Source organism: Peromyscus leucopus, chromosome 1 (assembly GCF_004664715.2).
Source record: "Peromyscus leucopus breed LL Stock chromosome 1, UCI_PerLeu_2.1, whole genome shotgun sequence".
Taxonomy (NCBI): domain Eukaryota; kingdom Metazoa; phylum Chordata; class Mammalia; order Rodentia; family Cricetidae; genus Peromyscus; species Peromyscus leucopus.
This window is the reverse complement of record NC_051063.1, coordinates 6,023,119-6,037,019: the sequence shown is the minus strand read 5'-3', so window position 1 is coordinate 6,037,019 and position 13,901 is coordinate 6,023,119. Positions and strand designations below refer to the sequence as shown.

General features: G+C 44.7%; 2 non-coding genes across 2 annotated transcripts; both read right to left on the bottom strand.

Moving 5' to 3' along the window:
• Positions 1 to 2,037: 2,037 nt before the first annotated feature.
• Trnak-uuu lies at positions 2,038 to 2,110 on the bottom strand. The gene has a single exon. It is a non-coding gene; the product is annotated as a tRNA-Lys (tRNA).
• A 4,458-nt stretch (positions 2,111 to 6,568) lies between these two features.
• On the bottom strand, positions 6,569 to 6,641 carry Trnaf-gaa. The gene has a single exon. It is a non-coding gene; the product is annotated as a tRNA-Phe (tRNA).
• Between the last annotated feature and the right edge of the window lie 7,260 nt (positions 6,642 to 13,901).

Genomic DNA, 13,901 nt, shown 5'->3' with positions numbered 1-13,901 from the left:
GAAGGTGTAAGGGTCGCTTACCCGGGCCAGGAAATTTAAAGGAAAAAGAAAAAAATCCAAATAACTTCACCTCTGATTTTTGAATTTCTAATTTTACTTTTAGAGGTGTGTGATGTCTAGTTTTGCGGTTTTGAGAACAATGAGAAACTTAATTCCTAATTATTAATACCATCGCATTTAGTTCATACGGTTTCTCTACCCCTATTCGGGTCCCAAAGAGATAGGGAGTACCTGATGTGTAGGGCATGGCCTGAAGGTCCCATTCAACCCTCGCGTCTGCTGGAAGGTCCATGCGATCATAATTCTTAAACGGAGTAACCATTTGTCCTCCATCATCCAGATCTGCCCGAGGTCTGAAAGGTCAGGGTCGAAACAGACTTCAGTGTTTAGTCTGTCGCCTTTTGTCAAAGGGTGGTGCATGCAAAAACTATAGCCGAAAGCAAACAGCAGGAGGCAGTGTTCTGCACCAGTCTGGCTTGAAAATGACGGGAGCGGAGAGCGCAGAGTTCCGGTTGCCCCGAATGGACTGGTTTGCGCATTCCAAGGGTGTCCTGTGGAACAGGAGTCTGGGTACTTGCTACAGGCATTTGTTGTTTCTCTCCTTTGGATGCCTTCTCAGTCTCAAGATTCCGGTTCCGGCGATGATGACTTTGAATAACTTTTGTCGGATATGTGCTTTGACAACTTCATGCATACACGAACTGCGTTCTAATTACTGTAACCCCTACCCTGTCTAGTCTCCCCGGCAGCCCTACTATTAGGCTCTAGCCCACGTTCATGTCTTCTGGATTTGCTGTTTGTGTCTTGGCTGGGTTTCGGTTTTTGAGACCTACTGACCTTAACCAAGGCCATCTGTGTGACCATGGATGTGGAACAATCCTTCACAGCTTAGTGGGCGCCTTGGTGGGTACACAACTGAAGAAAATGAAGGCCCCTTCCCCAGAATCCGGATAATGGTGATTTTCCAAAAGCCGAATCTCCCCCTGCTGTCCATTCTTCTTTGGATGAGTGACCCCTGCGGTTCTTTCAATACCAACCAAGCCTCGCGGCTACGGGCCTATGACTTTAGGTATATTGTGTACATGTTTCTTACCCGTTTCAACATATGTTTTTTTATTTCATCATTGGATTCAAAGTTCTTCGTAATTATCACATACACCTGCTTGCCTTTAGACTCTGCTAAGCCTGTGAGTGCATTCTGGTCTCCTTTAATCATCAAGGGTTTATGAGATGGAAGCCAAGATAATTATTCCTTTACTTCTGAGAAGGCTGCTTTGAGTGAGGGAGAGGAGGTCGTCGTGAGGTCGGTGTGGACCCTACGTGAAGCATCCCTGTAAGGAGGGTGAAGACCCTGCCTCACACCCGCATTGCATCTCCGTCTTTGTCCTTCCTTGCTCATCAGGACATTCTAGGCTTTTCGAGGGCGACTGGCTTAACATTTACTCCCCATCCAGAAAGGAGGTCGGCTTCATGCGGTGGCCCGCCTGAGTCAAGGAGAACTCAATCCGTGTTCAGCAAGGGGTGTCTTCTCCTCCCAGGGAAAAATGCTTCACCTTTTTCAAAAATTCAGCCAATTTCTTAAAAATCTTGCAAGAATATGAATGAGAGTGTATGAATTTGTTGTGGATGTGAGCTGACTTTTTTTTTTTTTTTTTTTTTTTTTTTTGGTCCCAGCCCTTGAATGCCCCCTTTCTCCCACTAACAGACATCTCTACCTCGGTTTCAGCATCTCGCGGTAATCATGCGCACACTTCAGGGCAGGGGAAATTTGACCTGGTGTGAAGAGGGAAGCGGCTCTATGTCGGGTTTCAGTTCCGGGAAATGCATCTTTTCCCGAGAGAAAGGTAGGGCGGTGCAGGGAAACCCGAGTCAGCCGCTTTGGAGAAAGCAGTTGCTGGCGTTTCTCCCAAACCTTAGAACTCCTTCCCAAGGTGTCGTGAGGCTTCTGGTGTGCTCGCCAGTATTTTAATAAAATGGGATGATGTCCAATACCTTAAAAACCAGCAGCCCGAGTAACTTTTTGAAGTAAAAGAGTAGCGCCCGAACAGGGACTTGAACCCTGGACCCTCAGATTAAAAGTCTGATGCTCTACCGACTGAGCTATCCGGGCTCACGAGGAGTGAGTTCAGTTTAGTATATGAAGACTCTTACTTCTTTTTTCTGAACTGCACTATTCTATAAAAGATTACTAGATTCTTTCTTTGTGTTTAATACAATTTCCGAACAGCGATCACGTGAGATTGGAGGAAAGCAAAATGGATTATGAAGTGTAATGGTGCGGTTGCTTACCATCTGGATACAGAGTTCTTAAATCAAACAAGCCCCCTTTCACTTAGAGCCTTGTTCCCTTAACCGTGAACCCTGAGTTCTGCAAAAGTGTGTGGAGAGAGCAGAAGCCGACCGCTAACAATTGCCACACCACGTGTTTCTTCCCCTAAACCCAGAGCGAACAGGCTGAAAGTGGTTACTGCCGTCAGGCTGCCCTTTCTTCAACAACGCACGACTTTCATTTCCTCCCCATCCCGGGTGCCCGGATCAAAAAAGACAAGCAAGAAGCACAATAGCCGAAGAGAGCCGCCCTGGCATACCAGGAGTCAGAGTAAACCCTCCCAACCTGCCCTCATCCCAGGGCCGGCCTTGCGCACGCGCTGTTCCAAACACCGGCATGCTGCACCCACCCCATCTTCTCTGATACTACAGTATTTTATTTTTATAGCAGACCCTGCCACAACCTATCAGTCCTCTGGGCCTTTGCTGGTGGGTGATCTTCCCTCCCTTTGCACATCCCTTCCTGTTGGTTTCCTATCTCCAAGCACCTGGGAAGGAGGAAGAATAATCCCTGTTTTGCTGAGTTCTCAGATGACGTTCTTCTAAGAAAAAGAAAAAGCAAGGGAAAATAAGCAAGTGTATAAACACGTGCATTTCACAGAGACACCAGAGAGGTACATACTCAGGGAATGGGTGATTCTTCAGGAAGTGGCCCAAAGTTTCAGTTTATATACCACCTTCAACAAGAAAAAAATAATAATTTCGGATGAGTGATAAGATAAAGGAAAAGGACCTTGTGTCTCCAGAGCAACAAATTGTGAGAAAATAAATATATAGGAAATTAACAGCAGATAAAGAGTTACGGAAGTCTGCTGTGTAGATTCCTCTGTGCCATCTGCAAGCTGATAAGAACGTAAAACTGTCTTTAGTTGACCAACCTTTGTCCTTCGAGATAAAGAAGGGAGGAGGGAGATCTTTGTACACGTATGTCCTGTTTGCATGCGATTAGAGACAAGGTAGAGAGTTTTCCATTGTATTGGCTTCTTAATTTCCTATGACTCAAACTTTACACCCAAGTGGCATGTTTGGGCGTGGGATAGACTCCTCCCTCGCACACACTGGAGAATGGAGTGCCATCTTCTCTGGGGTGCCCCCTGAAACCAGCTGGCAAAGCATCATCCTGTAGAGTGGGTGGATAAAGGCATCTGAACTATGCCTTCCAAGTTGAGTAAAGTTATTCAGCTGTCTTCTCTACACTTCTTGCTTGGGTCACGAGTGCTTCTCACGGATGCCCTCCCTCTGCTTCTGGCTGAAACCTGAACAGGGCGAAAGCGCAATATTTCCTAGACATGTGTGATTCCCATTTTTATTAAAGATCTCAACCTTCCCCTTACCTGTGTACAAGAGATGCTGAAGCAAGCTGTCAGGTTGCTCCAGAGAACAGAACTGATGGATACAGTTAGAGACAGATTTGAAAATAGAAGTGGAGACAGACAGTTTAAGGACTCAGTTCAAACGGTTGTGAGAGTTGTAAGTTCAAAACCTGTAGGAGCTCAAACTTTCTCAGTCGCTGGGCCGTGGTGGTGCACGCCTTTAATCCCAGCACTCGGGAGGCAGAGACAGACGGATCTCTGTGAGTTCGAGGCCAGCCTGGTCTACAGAATGAGATCCAGGACATGCACAGAAGAACCCTGTCTTGGGGGGGGGGGGGAGACTTTCTCAGTCGCCCAGCTAGGAGCTACCTGGTGTTGACAGACCTGGGCTACCCTCAACCTTGGTCAGAGAAGCTTCTTTTTGCAGTGGACAGCAGTCAATGCATAGCTGGTCACACAGCTGAGAATAAGAGACTGTGACTCCTCAGCTAAACAGGACACCTACAGCAGCCCCACTACCAACACTCAGAGAACATTGCAAAAGAGGAGCCAGAAAGAATGTAAGAGTTGCAGGTTGAGGAGGCTCGCTGTGGAATGCTGTCTTTTGAACCTGGCCTGGCTATCAAATTCATGAATTCACTGCAGCTGTGGTTACCTACTCACGGCCTGCACCAAATCAAGCCAGCCCAAATCCCTTAATAGATAGGTGATGGTCTGCAGGACCTACACCATACTGAGGCCCTTGGCAGTAGATCGTTGCTGGAGGAGAGAGCATCAAACTTCACTGAGGATGTGACCACTGGGAAGTTTGCCATGCTCCAGCGCATGGCCCCCACACCCACGAACTAACCTACTGGCCATTGTGGGAAAGAAAAAGACAGGAAGGAAAGAAAGAAGTGGAAAGGTGGAAGAGGTGTGCTAGAGGGATATGGAGTTGGAGGTAGAAAGCGGAGCGGGGGGATAGATATGATTATATTTCATTGTATGCATATATGATATCCTCAAAAATTAAAAAAAATTAACCTGTAGGGCAGGCTGACAGACTAAATATCTCTGAGAACTTTGATGTGATGAAGAGTCTCAATTCCAAACAAACACAGCAGGGCAGCCAGCCAGAGAGTCAGGCAGGTATTCTATGTCCAAGGTTTTAGAATTCCTTTCTCATTAGAAATTCATCTTTGCTCTTAAGGGCTTCAAATGATTGCATGGAGCAAACCACATTATGGAGAAAAATTGGCCTTGCTCAAAGTCTGCTGATTTGAATATTACTTATAGCCTTTTTAAAAAAAGGTTACATTTATTTATCTATGTATGGGGGGGGGCGTGCACACTGGGAAGGTCAAAAGACTCTTTTCAAGAATCAGTTCTCTCCTTCCACCAAGTGGATCCTGGGGAATGAATTCAGATCATCAGGCTTGGCCATAACTACCTTTACCCACACAGCGCACAGACTCTATCTATCTATCTATCTATCTATCTATCTATCTATCTATCTATCTATATCTATATCTCTATCTCCACAATAACAAATAAACAAATAACCAAGCACTGTTGTCCAACTTGACACATAAAATTACTCACAGCTCATTGACATCCATCGTTCAAAGTTTGAACTGTCCAGTTTATTAGATGGCCATTTCGGTTTGTTCTGGTCATCATTGGAGTTTGAAGAGTCTCTGACCAAAACACATCTTTCCTCCCAGGAACCTAATGATTTGGTGGATGAAGCCCCGTATCATCTAGCCTCTTGGCGACTAACGGAAGGAGAAGCTCAAGAGTCGGCTTGCAGAAAGCTGCTGGGTTTACTGCTGTGGGAACTGCTGTTGTTCTCACCATGGTGCGTGTTCTCAGAATGTGAGACTTGGGTCTTTTCTGCCCGTGGTTCAGCCTGGCACCTGGCTTCATGGAAGGCTCTGTTTACTCCACTGAGCATTGCTCCATTGCGTTCTCTCGTGGCTGACTCATCACCCTAGAACGTTTCTGGGTTTGTTTGTTGTTTTGTATTAGAATCCAATCCAAAGCCTTCAGAATCTCCTGTTTTCACCACAGCTCAGAACTGTGGTCAGCTTCTGGAGGCCTAGACACATGTGGGGTATGTGGGGAGGGGGATGAAGCGGGGTATTTGGAGGTGTGAATCAGTCAGCTCAAAGATGCAGATATGCCTGTAAAAACTGTGAAGCAGTGAGGCTCAGTATAGTTCTCTCTCTTAAATTCAGTTGAGTGATTGGGGTCTGGGTACCTTTGCTGGGTGGGACTCATGGTAAATGAGCATTGAAGTCGGAGGGCAGGAGGCTGTGTAATAGTGGTTTTCAATGTAGCAAATGAAAATACAGTGCATTTAGTTACACCGGAATTCCACGGAAACAACGACATTTGCTTTATATGTTCCCTGCAAAATTTGGGACAATGATTATTCTAAAGGGTTATGTCTCTGAAATTCACATTTATTTAGGTGTGCTGTATTTGCCCTGATAACGCTAGTGTAGGCCGAAACCGGACAAGGGTTCCTTCATTCCCCCGCACTCCATTCACCGGCAGTCTGCGGATCCTAGTTATTGTCACCCCACATGGACAAACCCCGTGAGCCATACTCTTTCCAGAAGGGGTCAGGCAGGCAGAGACCTGGGCTTCAGAAGCCTCGGGCTGTAGGATCCAGCTCAGCCACACCCCACCCCAGCCTGAGCCGGAGCCGGAAATCTCAGCTGGCAGGCACAGTATAGGAAACCCGAAAGAAAGGTGAGGTCATCAAGAAGTGAGCTGTGCTCAGTAGAGTACCAGTCAAGGGACACTAACTCTTTACTATTCAAAAATGACGACAGGAACACATGGTGAGGAAGTAAGAGACACGGGATGACATCAGGGAGTAAAGTAACTACTATATTCCTGCTAACGTCAGTGGCAGTCCAGGTAGTGCTGTATAAAATCACTGCCGAAACCCGGGATTGAACCAGGGACCTTTAGATCTTCAGTCTAACGCTCTCCCAACTGAGCTATTTCGGCCACGCTGGTGAGCTCCTTTTAACCTGTATAATTATAATGAGGAAATATTGTTTCGTGGTACTATGTCAGATAAGTTTGGCTAAAGACTTTCACAAATGTTACAAAGGCGATGGATGACACAAGGACCTTGTTTACTACCTGGGATCGATTACGTCTCAAGCGATTTTTTTTTTTTTTCAATTGTCGTGCAATTTGCTTCTCTGCATTAAAAATACTTAATGATTTGTTGTTGTGGTTGTAGTTGTTTTGAGACAGGATTTCTCTATGGAGCCCTGGCTGTCCTGGAACTCACTTTTTGAACCAGGCTCACGTGAAACTCAGAGATCTGCCTGCTTAATGATTATTTTTTTTTTCAGTTAAATTCAAAAAATATTTTAAAGTAATGAGGATTGAACCTAGGCCTCATGCATGCTAGGCAATCCAATTCATGAATTTTTGAGATAGTAATTCATGATAGTTACAATTGCATGCTTTATTAATGCACAACATTGATTGTATGGGCACAACACAAATTAATTAGGGATCACCTATGCCCCAGATTTCATGATGTAAAACAGCATTGCAATGATTATATACACATATACTAATATTTGGAGGGAAGCAATTTTTTTCTTTATTAAGAAATTTTCAAAAAAAAAATAAAAATAAAAGAAATTTTCTACTCACTCCACATACCAACCACAGATCCTTCCTCCTCCCTCCTCCCACCCCCCAGCCCTCTCTCCCAAGCCACCCCGCATCCCCACATCCCCCATATCAAGGTCTCCCATGGGGAGTCAGCAGAGCCCGGCACAATGAGCCTAGGCAGGTCCAAGCCCCTGAGGGAAGCAAATTTTATAATCAAGATATGACCTTTATTTTATTTTAGTTTTGTTTTGTGAGCGTCAAAGTTACATTTTAAGTTTAAATTAATATGACTAAGAGATCCATGAAACAAAAATACCTCTGATCTGCAAGCCCCTTGTCCAAGAACAGATCGGTCCTAAAATGCTGGAGGCTATTTTTGTTGTTGTTGTTTTGGTTTTTTCGAGAGAGGCTCTTGCACTGTAGACCAGACTGGCCTCGAACTCACAGAGGTCCGCCTAGCCCTCCTGGCTCTGCCTCCACGGATTAAAGGCGTGCACCACCGCCACCTAGCCTGCTAGGCGATGTTTTTTATGGGAGATAACAAGCCACATGTTTTCACTCCCCTAAACAAGTTTGTTTGACCCATCGGCATTGACCCATTGGCACTGATGTGCTTGATCCCATGTGAGCGGGAGTTTCACAGGTAGAAAATACATCAGATGTACACTTGCCGCTGATTGGATGTAGGCTAGAGGTACATCAGGATATATGTTTGCCGCTGGAGGAAAAGGCAATGGATTATGGGTTTTCCTTCTTAAACCACTACAAACCGTGATTCTGGGCCATTTCCCAGGAACCTGGGTATGGACCTGGCCAGAGCCCACCCACCTGGCCAGTATTTAATTAAAGCTTGCTTCAAAGTTGGTTTTAAAGTGTAGTAACGATCTTATTCTCTGATGGCAAGATTAATAATTTCTCTTGTTGAGTTTTCATAGATGCCATCAATTTGAATGTCAGAAATATTTACAAAATGTCTGGAAAAGGATGACAGGGCCTAGAATGTGAACTACCCTGAATTTGATTCCCAGTAATCACACACACACACACACACACACACGCACACGCACACGCACACGCACACACAAAACATTTGCAAACTCTTCACATAATGTAGACTTTCCATGTTACTTCAGTAGGAGTTACAGAAACTTGACTTGGTTCTGGCCCCTTTCAAACTCTAAGAAGTCAGCTATGGATTAATGATATCCCTAATATGCTCTTTCTACCCCACCTGTCTCCCAGTTCACAGCCGTACATTTTTGCATGCATTTAATTTAAAAGTACCATAAGGCTAGTGAGAATAACCCAGTGTTTCAAACTAAGTTGATTTATAAGAAGGAGAAACATGGGCTTATTGTAACTTAAAATGAAAAGATAACCTTGGCTTAGGATTTACGTACTGTGGTGGTATTGTGTTCCCCAAAATATTGTGCACCTTAATAAACTTATCTGGGGTCAGAGAACAGAACAGCCACTAGATACAGAGGCTAGAAAATGGTGGCACACATGCCTTTAATCCTAGCATTCCAGAGGCAGGAATCGTCTGGATCTCTGAGTTCAAGACCACACTGGAAACAGCCGGGCATGGTGACACACGCCTTTAATCCCAGGAAGTGATGGCAGGAAGCAGAAAGGTATATAAGGCATGAAAACCAGGAACTAGGCTGGTTAAGCTTTTAGGCTTTTGAGCAACAGTTCAGCTGAGATTCATTCTGGATGAGGACGCAGAGGCTTCCAATCTGAGGAAACAGGGTCAACTGAGGAATTGGCAAGGTGATGTGGCTGTGGCTTGTTCTACTTCTCTGATCTTCCAGCATTCACCCCAATAACTGGCACCGGGTTTGATTTTATTAATAAGACCATTTAAGATTCCTGCTACAATGTACAAAGACAAAGTAGAGAGTGATTCCAGACTGCCTTTTTCAAGAGACTGAGAGAAGAACACATTTGTGGTATGAAGCTGCCATACCTCAACTAGATTTTGTCAAGGTTTTTGCAGACCCAGCAGTCTTGTTTAAACATCACCATTTTGCTTTTTCTAGGTAAAATAATGCCTACCTAACTACCCTCCAGACACCATCCCCAGCAAAGAAAACTACAAAATCAATTGGACCGTTAATATGATAGGATTTGCCTTTTATGGTTACATTAGTCTACACAGCACATCTGACTCTAAAATATGCGATTATCTATTAGTCATATTGGGTTTTGTGATGGTTAGCTTGATGGTTAGCTTGCTTCCATTGAAAGATGCCTACAGGGTTAGTAAGCACACTTCTGAGGAAGTCCATGAGGCTGTTTTCTAGAAGAGATGAGATCGTGGGGGCTTTGACTTAATCACTGGTGTAAGCAATTGAAAGATTCAATATTTAAATAAGTAATTAGGTGGTGGTAAATTATGAAAGTTGTGCCTAGTTGGAAGAAGTGGGTCACTTGGGGGCGGGAGAAGGGGGCATTTCTTAGCCCTGGTCCTTCCTGTTACTCCGATACAATTCCCGGTTACCTTGTTCCATCCTATTCCTTTGGCAGTGATGTTCTGCCTTGCACCTGGCCCAAAGTCAAGGAACCAGCTAACCATGGACTGAAGCCATGGACCAAAAGAAACCCTTCTTTACCTTACTATTTCTGGTATTAGCCACAGCAACAGGATGTCTGGCCAGCATACATAGGGTCCTTCGGCCACTCAGAGAAGAAGGTCAAGTTAAATATGCAAGGAGGGTGTGAGGTTCCCTGGGCTTGAAGCTAGAGACGCCAAGGTAAGGAGTGCAGCTAGCCCCTGGGACGAGAGTGGCTCCTGGGGGCAATCGAGGAGGAAACCGGTTCTTTCCCAACCCGACACCGAAGGCGGCCAGCAAGGGTAAGTCTGGAAGGAGACTTCCCTGAAGTGCCTCCAGACAAGAGCTCAACCATGTCTTCTAAACAAAGAATTCAGCCATGTGGTGTGGCTCCTCAGCTCCAGGTTTGAGCTCATACACAGGCCTGGCTTTATGCCACCAGTGGAGGGCCATTATCAGCTCTATAGACTTGGTGTATGCGTGACAAAAGATGACTTAAATCCTACCCTGGCCAAGTGCTTGTCTGGGATTCAGAGCAACTCAATTCCTTCACAGTCATATTTTAGATAGAATGGCACTAACTATATAGTATAATTATTACATATATAATATACTAGTCTAACCCCAGTTCCTCAGTTGAATCCAAATCTCTGCAGATATAGATATAGAAATAGGCATAGATATTGCTTGTTTGTTTTTTAGAATTGGCCAAATATTTAATCTGTGGTTTTGTTTCCCTCGGTCTCCCATTCTTAGTTCTCAGACTACACGGAAGGACCATATTTAAAATTATTTCTCAAAACAGGTCACCAGGGCACATGCCTATAATCCCAGCATTTGGAAGGTAGAGGAGGAAGAATCAGGAGTTCAAGGTTATTGTTGGCTATATAGTGAATTTGAAGGCAGTCTGGGCTATGTAGAAAATTGGAAGCTAGTCTGGGCCACAGTAGACCTTACCTCAAAAAAAATAATCTCTTTTGGTATTTCCACAGGTTACTCCAACAAAGCATACCCCAAAATGAATTGTTTCTCTTTCAAAGTCCTTCGTTCCTTCCTTTCTTCCTTCCTTCTTTTTTTAAATTTTATGTGCATTGGTGTTTTGCCTATATGTATGTTTGTGTGAGGGTGCCAGATCCCCTGGAACTGGAGTTACAGGCAGCCAAGAGCTGCCATGTGGGTGTTGGGAACCAAATCTGGGTCCCCTGAAGAGCAGCCAGTGCTCTTAACTGCTGAGCCATCTCCCAGCCCCTCCTCCTTCTTTTTTATTTTATTTTGGAGTTCCAGCTGGCCGGGAACTCACTATGTAGCCAAGGATGACCTTGAACTTCTGATCCTCTTTGTCTTCCTAGTGCTAAGATGAAGGGTGTGAGTTGTAATGTCCCAAATTATTTTAGTTATGTATACATGTTTATAGCTGTGTGTGGGTGTGTTCACGCTAGGGCTGGTCCTCTAGAGATCAGAGAGCATCAGATTCACTGAGCTGGAGTCTAGGCACTGAGCTAGGAATAGAATTTTGGTCCTCTGCAAGAGCAGTACAGACTCTTAACCACTGAGCCATTTATTTCTCCAGTCTTGAAATTTATATTATCACTTGCCTCAGTTAGTGTTTCTATTACTGTGATGAGGCATCATGACCAAAAGCAAGTTAGGAAGGAAAGGGTTTATTTGGCTTACACTTCAACATTGTAGTTGAATTTTTATGTGGCCGTGCTGTGTTATTCATTAAGTGGCGCTGTTACCATGTGAGAAAAGCCAAGAAGTAGACAAAACTCACTATAAAGGTTTATTAGAGGAAGGAGAGACAAAAGACATGTGCAAGGAGAGAGTGGGGGGGAGAAAGAAGGGATGAGTCTAGTGACCCACTTTTTATGGATTCCCCTGCACATGCACATATGGGCTTATGGAGCTATCTATGTCAAGCATGCCCACAGATTGCGTGATCACGATCACGCTGCGCCCAAATTACGTGATCACGCAGCACATGGATTACATAGGACATAAAGCCCCAGAATGACTAATCATTTTTTTGCCTTCATATGTGTGGTCATGTAGCTGGGGGAGTGGCCAGGAATTCCAACACTGCCATTGAAGGAAGTTGGACAGGAACTCAAACAGGGAAGGAACCTGGAGGCAGGAGTTGATGCAGAGGCCATGGAGGAGTGCTGTTTACTGGCTTGCTCCTCATGGCTTACTTAGCTCACTTTCTTATAGAGCCCAGGATCACCAGCCTAGGGATGGAACAACCCACCATGGGTTGGGTCTTCCCCATCAATCACTAATTAAGAAAAATGCCTTACAGCTGCATCTGATGGAGGCATTTTCTCAACTGAGGTTCCCTCCTTTAAGATGGCTCTAGTTTCTGTCAAGTTGACATAAAACTAGCCAGGACACCTGATTTCCCATCTAAGTTTCCCAGGTCAGAGAATTGCAAAACCTTCCCCGCTCTGTCTTCTAGTCATCATACCACATGCTGTGCATACCACTGGAAATTTCTCTGCTGCCCATCTCTCCTCTCCAGCCTCTTAACTGGTCTTACTTATAAATTGTTTTCTACCTGAAATTCAGTATCCTGCTTTTCACTAGTTAAAAACAAAAGCCAAGGCTTCTTCTAACAGCACATGAAGCATTTTGGGCAGGGAGGGCATACCCTTCTCCAGCATCCTTCTTAGTATTCTCTCTCTCTCTCTCTCTCTTAAGCTTGACAATTTTACTAGAGTTTAAGAGAAAAATAGTATAGGTTAGTTGAAAATACTAGCAGCTGCCACAAGGCTCCCAGCACTTGGGAGGCAGAGGCAAAATAATCTCTATGAGTTTGAGGCCATCTGGTCTATATAGAGAGCTCCAGGATAGTCAGAACTACACAGGGAGACCCTGTCTCAAAAACAAACAGCTGGGAGGTGGTGGAGCAAGCCTTTAATTCCAGCACTTGGAAGGCAGAGGCAGGCAGATCTCTAGGAGTTCAAAGCCAGCCTGGTCTGGTCTACAGAGTTGAGTTCCAGGATAGCTAGGGCTGTTATACAGAGAAACCTTGTCTCGGAAAAGAAAAGAAAAAAAAAAAAAAATAGACATGATCACAGTATAGAAATAGAGATAGCTTGTTAGGAAAGGAAAAAACACTCCCAGGAATGGAACTGGGCTAGTGAGCTGAGCAAAGAGCCCCCAAGGCTAGTGAATTCTTGATCTTAAACTAACAATGCATGTAGTCGATGCCAGCATGCTTGTTTGGACCTTGTTCTTCCTCTTGGTCTATGCAACACATTTACATAACCCTTTCCCTAATGCCTACTTAACTTGCAACTCACAGCTCAAGTTCTTCTAGTTCTAGATGCCTTCTTTGACATACCTCTATCCACTTTCTCCCAACTCCCTACAGGCTACAGTGCCTCACACCACTGGCCAAACTTGATTGCAATTGGCTGTTTACCTAATCTTTTTTTTGCTATTTGTGTCCCCAGTCGGTTAGATAACAGGCTGGGGGAAATGCACAGAGAATGAGGGTGAGTGAGTCAATGAATGAATGGATGGCTGAAAACATTCCTAACTATAACCTAAAATGAGCTTGTTTTTAGTAACCTCTAAAATCACCTGATGAAGTTCAGAGGCTATAACTTCTACAGGTTATTTATGAAAGAGTCTAGGGTTGGGGATTTAGCTCAGTGCTAGAGCGCTTGCCTAGCAAGCGCAAGGCCCTGGGTTCAATCTGCAGCTCTGAAAAAAAAAAGAGTCTGAGTAATTTATCATGGTGCTGAGATCCAACCCCAGGCCTTGCACATACTCAGTGGCACTCTAGAACTTCACATACAGCCCTTGAGCTCTTCAGGTTCTCCCCTTTAAAGACCCTTTATTTGGCCACTTGTGGGGGGCCCCAAAACAGCTTGACCACACAGCTGCCATGATATGCTTAGAGGCCCAGACACAGCTTCTGGCAGGCAACACCTGGACCCAGGAAAAGCCATTAGCTGACCCCACACAGGGAAACCTGCATCTAAGGGTAAATTCCTAACATTCTAAATACCCCTAGATAAATGACAGCCAATCAGGGTCCTGGACCATAGAAATCCCCTCACCCCAACCTCTG